At 36.2% G+C, this 6,000-nt stretch overlaps 1 protein-coding gene across 7 annotated transcripts in view; it reads left to right on the plus strand.

The window, feature by feature from the left end:
* Positions 1 to 6,000, plus strand: part of MECOM (MDS1 and EVI1 complex locus) — a 321,050-nt gene that overhangs the window by 23,213 nt on the left and 291,837 nt on the right. The gene's annotated exons all lie outside the window — the stretch shown is intronic.

The raw sequence follows: 6,000 nt of genomic DNA on the forward strand, positions 1-6,000 counted from the left end.
TGAGTATGGAAACGAAGAAAAGATAATAAGGACCAGAGTCTCAAAAGTGTTTAGTGATTCAAAAAATTCAGATGACATGTCAGAACTGACAGACTGATGGAGCCGTCCGTGGCAGGACCCACTTTTTTGTCTTATGTTCAGCTCTCATACTGAGTGAATGCAGATGTTATCACAGGACCCAGACAGACAGTCAGTGAAATGTGACAAGCTGTCAGCAAAGTTACACTACGTTGATTTTGTTAAAATATCCACAAGCTTTATAGTTTCTCTTTATATAAAAAACTCTTACCTCATTTAGTCAAGAGAATGGAAGCTGTTGGGGAGATTACGTTGGCTTTTATCATCCTTAGAATACCCTAATTTATTTTTTTCCTCCAGGGAACTTAGCCTGAGCAAATTAAGTAGTAATGTACCCCAAATACTAGATCCTAAAGAATCTCAGGATAAATTTTTTCTTTCAACTTATTCTGTAATTTTTTGCTTAATTTACAGTGCACCTCAACACTTTGGCAAAGGATGTCTCAAGAACAGAAAGGGCTATTTTGTTCCATTTAAATTAGAAGCCAAAATGAGAGGCTAAAAGTTCTGAAGGGCCACTTTAAACAGAAAAACCTTTCTTACGAGAAGTTTAGGTGTAGAAATGAAAATATGACTTTAGAGTAATCAAAAACTATGATCTTTGTTTCCATTGCTTTTATTTTTAGGCACTGAGAATTAATATTGGCAAGAGAAAAATCTCCAATGGGGCAAAAATTCAACTGGTTCATGAAAATCAATCCTGTTTTCTGTATATGGTATAGACATTTATATTTTCTTATTAAATTGGAAAATAAAAGATTGAAAGAAGACATACTAGAGACTCTTACTGCCATAACACACGAATACCTAAAGACGATGCTTGCTTTTGAAGTGATCATTTTTGGCATCAGTTTCAGATTCTGTTTAACTCAGGAATTTCAAAGTCAGAACAAAGAAAACAATAATTAGTTGAGCGAAATTAAATAAAAGCCATCAGTTTAGAAACTGCCATCTTAACCATGTTGTTCTTAGTGATAGTAATGCTCTCTTTTAAACCAAGAAGGACATCAGTGATGACATTTGGGTTTAACAGGGCAGTTTATTTGTCGTCTCTGGACGTGGTAATTGCTGCCTTTTGTTGAAGCGCTCCTGTTGTATATAATCTATTTCATTTTGAATCGCAAACTGTTTGGTAGAAGATTACTTTGCAATCCTAGTTCCCACAAATTAACCTCCGTTTATACATTCGCTTTTGGAAACTAAAGGTGAAAGGAAACCATGAGGCACACTTGTTTGGTTCCATTTATATTGTCACCGAAGACATTAACATACAATGAGAAACTGCTCTGTGATTTTGAAAAATGAAAAGTCAAAGCATTTTGAAGATAGCATCTAGCCCAGTGTTTTGGTAAAACGGTGAACTAAACAATCAAACGAAATTATGCATATGGAGGAAATGATTTAGAATATGTTTCGCTGCTAATCGCACTCATGCTGAAGTTTTAAATTTCATCTGTCTGCTCAGATCTATTGTGAGCCATTAAGTGGCTTCCTTTTTTCCCGACAAATTGAATGCTGCAACTGCAAGGAGCTCTTTTGTTCTTTTAATTCAGTCAGCATGGAAATGATTTTCTCATTTCAGGCCCTTTTCTGTCCTCTCTTCATTGTGTCAATAAAATAGAGTTGTGCAGAGCTGCTCTAATCAGCTTAGAGTGCTAATTCATTGCGCGGGATGCTATCTGTGTTTGGCTACAGGTGGGCACTCTAAGGGGTCAGTCTCCAGGGGAGTGTAATTGTGTGTCTCCTGGGGCTTGTTTGCAGAATGACCTAAAGCTGCAGCCCCAGCTCAGGAAGGGGGGGAAAAACTGAACAAACATATGCCCACGCAAACATATGCAAACATGTACGGCTGTATTTTCATGGGGGCCATTCATTTGGTCTGACGCTCTGAGGTTCTAGCAACATTCCTGGCATTCTACCTATTCTGTCTTTGCCGATTAACCACAACACATGAATTCTTTTACATTTTGCACGCATTTCCTAAGGGGACAAGCTATTTAGTATTTCTGAGATACAAGTTTAAGGTTAGGCTCTTGAACATATACCCAAACTAAGCTAAAAAAAAAGAGAGAGAGAAAAAAGAAACCACCAACTTTGGAAAATATATTCTTTTTGTGCCCTGTGAAAGTGACTTAATACATAAATATGGGAATACTATGAACTGGCAAATTCAGCTCTAATGGGCAGTGAGGAATTTCTGGCAGCTTTGGAAGAGAAATAATGATCAGTTGTTTGGAAGGGGGAAAACTACCAGGCATTAGGTTTCTGAGACTTAATGTGTCCTTACATAGTCGGGGGGATGGCAAATCTTGCTGGGATTATTGACAGTTCGAGTGTCAAAAGCATGTTGTATACGTGCATTTATTTACTGGGTTTGACAGTTTTGGTGTTTGGATTAAAAGTGCCATAACATCTTTTAATTTTTTCTAACAATATTTTGAATTCTGATTTTGATTTTCATTGGGATTTATTCCACTCTCAGTAGAAAATCTTTAGGACTTCATAACTCAAGGCATATAATAACTTTAAGCAGATTTATGAAGTAGAAAGGAAAAAAAATGATAAATGTGAATCTACTCATTAGCTGTGGAAGGACTGAGCAAATATTCTTTCATTTGTTTAAGAAACTTAAGACTTGTCCAAAATATTAGGAGAAAAGTGTGTCTTGCTTGTTAACAAGAGAATTAGGGGGAAATGCTGTATCACTTGAATAGTTTGAGAAGTTTTGTAAGTCATGTTGTGGTAAGTTCAAACTAGTTTAACAGAGTTTGTGTTGTTGTGTATAGAGTTTTGTGTAGGGACAATAATTAGTTTGTAGAAATACAAGTTCACGAAAGATACCTAAGGCAGAAATAAGGTTGTCTTCCTTATATTTAGAAAACATCAGTTGATTTTCATTTCTTAATTCTTTCTCTCTTCAACTAATGTTTCAGCTATGTACACCACTGGTTTAGTTGATCTGCTAACACCACTGCTTCTTGGAAAAGGTTATGAATTTTACTTAGCTATGTATATTTATTTATTTAGAATAATTTGTAGTTACATCAGGAGAAGAAGAAGAAAACATGGCAACTTTTAAAAATGATCTCTTTCATTTTTTCCCCCATTTAGAAATGTTCTTATGTGGTAGTCCAAGAGAATCAGAATTTAAACTCCTTTGTCTTAAGTAGATTGAATTCTTCTTTTAAATTGCTAATAACTAATGAGTTTTCTGGCATAAGTAGTTACATTTTTGGGCAAAACATAATTTCAAATGTTACTTCCAGAAATTGTTGCAGTAGTTTTTTCACTTAATTTTGTATTTTAGAAGTATTTTATTCTTACTTCCAATATCCTTAACTTACAATTTTTTCTTTCTTTCCAGATAACTGAATTTGAGGTAATTTTAGCATTAGCTATCTCTTATAAATAGCCAAATCCTTTTGATACGCTTAGGCTTATGTAGCATGAATCATTCAATGAGAAGGAAGAAAAGAAAAAGCAATGTTTCAGCAAGTGTTTTGGTAATTTTTACCTTTATAAAAGTAAGTTCTAGCTTCTTGGAATAAATTAAAGTCAACAATATAACTTCCCTTTTGGGGAGAGAGTCTGATCCCCCTCTTGGTCAGGAGAACAAAGCTCTAACTCTCATTTGAAGCAAATGGCCCACTGAAGAAAGCAGAAGTGATGACATTATGCACTTAAAAGGGACATTTTAAAAATTATTTTAACTTTATTTATTTATTCATTTATTTCATTTTAATTTGACCAAAGAGGGACAGAGCAAGAGAGAAAGAGAGAGAGGGAAAGTGAGAAAGCAAGTCACCAGGTTGAGGACTTGAACCGTGGCCAGCCATGTGGGAGCTCAGCTCCCTTAACTGCCACGCCACCTGCCGGCCCCAAAAGGGATATTTTTAATAAATAAATTGCCTTCTCTCTTCAGCTCATCTATTTCACTAATTCTCTTCCATACTGAATGTATTTATTTGTGGTAAGAAAAAATGTTGGTGAAATTATTTGTCCTGATAGCTATAGACTGAAATAACTGTTGGATAAAATGAAGTTTGCTTGCTTTTACTGTTTATTATGATGGTGGCCAATTTCAAGCTTTCTAATGATCTTGATGATCGTTTCATTCCTTGAATGACTAGAACATGAAATCAGACATTAAACAAATTTTTTATCAAGAATTGTTTAATTTAATTTAAATTATCTTTATTAATTTTTTTTTTTTTTTTTTGCCATAGGACATGTAAACTCACCAGAGAGAGACAGAGTGAGAGAGAAGGGGGGTTGGAGTGAGAAAGCAAGTTGCCAGGTTTAGGACTTGAAGTGTGGTTGGTCATGTGGGAGTCCAGTGCCTGAACCATTATGCCACCTGCTAGCCCCTAAAACATATTTCTTATGATAGAGGGTGAGTGTACTGATCAGAAAGAGACAGAGAGACAGAGTAGGAGAGGGAGAGGAGAGAGCATTCCCTCCAACACCTGTGGAATGATCATGCCACTATCACTTCTCCTCTCTCTTCCTCTTGGGATTTTGGACACGTTCACACATGTGCCCAGCATGTTCCCAGGGTACCATGTCTGGACTCAGACCATGTGGTCAGCCATGTGGGTTCTACCTGCTTCAACCACCAGGCCACAGAGCTGATCTTAGACATTAAAATTTGAGTTAAATAGTAGAATAAAATTGTTGACTTGGCCTTCTACCACCAACTTTTTTTTCTTCTTCTTCTTTTGGAGAGGTTTTTGCAATAGGGCGTGTGCACTTGCCAGAAAGACAGAGAGAGACAGAGAGACAGAAAGTGAGAAACCACCCCCCAGGGGGGATGGCCACACCACAATCTCCTCTCCTCCATTCTTTTCTAGGGATCTTAAATGCATGCACACGTGCCCGGCATGAGTTTAAGCCACTGGGTCCGGGACTTGAACCGCAGTAGATTATGTGGGAGTCCAGCGACATAGCCATTACACTAACTGCTGGTCCCTTTACCACCAACTTTTAAGGCCATACAATGCCTTAGGGGAAAATACTACCAGGAATATTTTTACACATGTGCTTTGGGTTATTAGAAAAAAACCATAGTTAAATTATCACATCAGAGCCAAGGGGATAATTTCATAGTAAAGTTAGTTAATTATTCAGATATTCATTTTAATACATGAATACATTTTAGTCCCACTTTGTATAATGCTAAAAGTGGTCAGCTTCAAGGAATTATTAACTTAACCTTCTTGTGATATATCTCTTTAAATCCAGCCTAGTGATCTTTTAATACATTGTAATTATTAGTCACCTTTCAGGAAAATCGTCCTGTTTTAAATATAAGTAGCTATGACAATGAAATATAAAATAAATGTAAAATTTATCAGATTTTATGATTCTTCTCTCCTGGTATTAGTTAAGAAGTAAAAAATAACATTTTTGCTTTGTTCTCTGGTGAGGAAATGTATTTTTCTAAAAAGGTTGGCCTCCACAAAACAGTTTCTAGAATAAATGCTTACCATTTCTAAATACGAGGTTATCAGAGCAGTTTTCTGTGATTCAAAGATGAATAGAATCCATCCACTATCAATTCCTCAATCAGGGAAAAAAAGGAAATTAAGTTCCTAATTAGGTGAATTTGGACTGAAGAGGTGGGGCACTGAAAGGATAAGGAAAATTGAGAGGTAGTTGATGCCATTTCAGACTAATGATAGGAGAGGAAATGAAGATGGGGAGGGCAGGAGTTGAGCCTGAAAGGTCAGTGACCTTATTAGGAGGAGGGGAGTAGTAGATCTTCAAAAGCTTTTACCTGAAATAGGTTGACAAGGTGTCAGGTTCTGGGGATGGTCAAAGATGCAACTACGTGAGAAAGAGGATGATAAAAACAAGAATGACATATTTTATAAGAAAAACATTTGAATATTAGGGAAAGCAAATGATAGTTAGGAGCTCTGT

This window comes from Tupaia chinensis, unplaced genomic scaffold (assembly GCF_000334495.1).
Source record: "Tupaia chinensis unplaced genomic scaffold, TupChi_1.0 Scaffold000281_1, whole genome shotgun sequence".
In the NCBI taxonomy this organism is placed as follows: domain Eukaryota; kingdom Metazoa; phylum Chordata; class Mammalia; order Scandentia; family Tupaiidae; genus Tupaia; species Tupaia belangeri.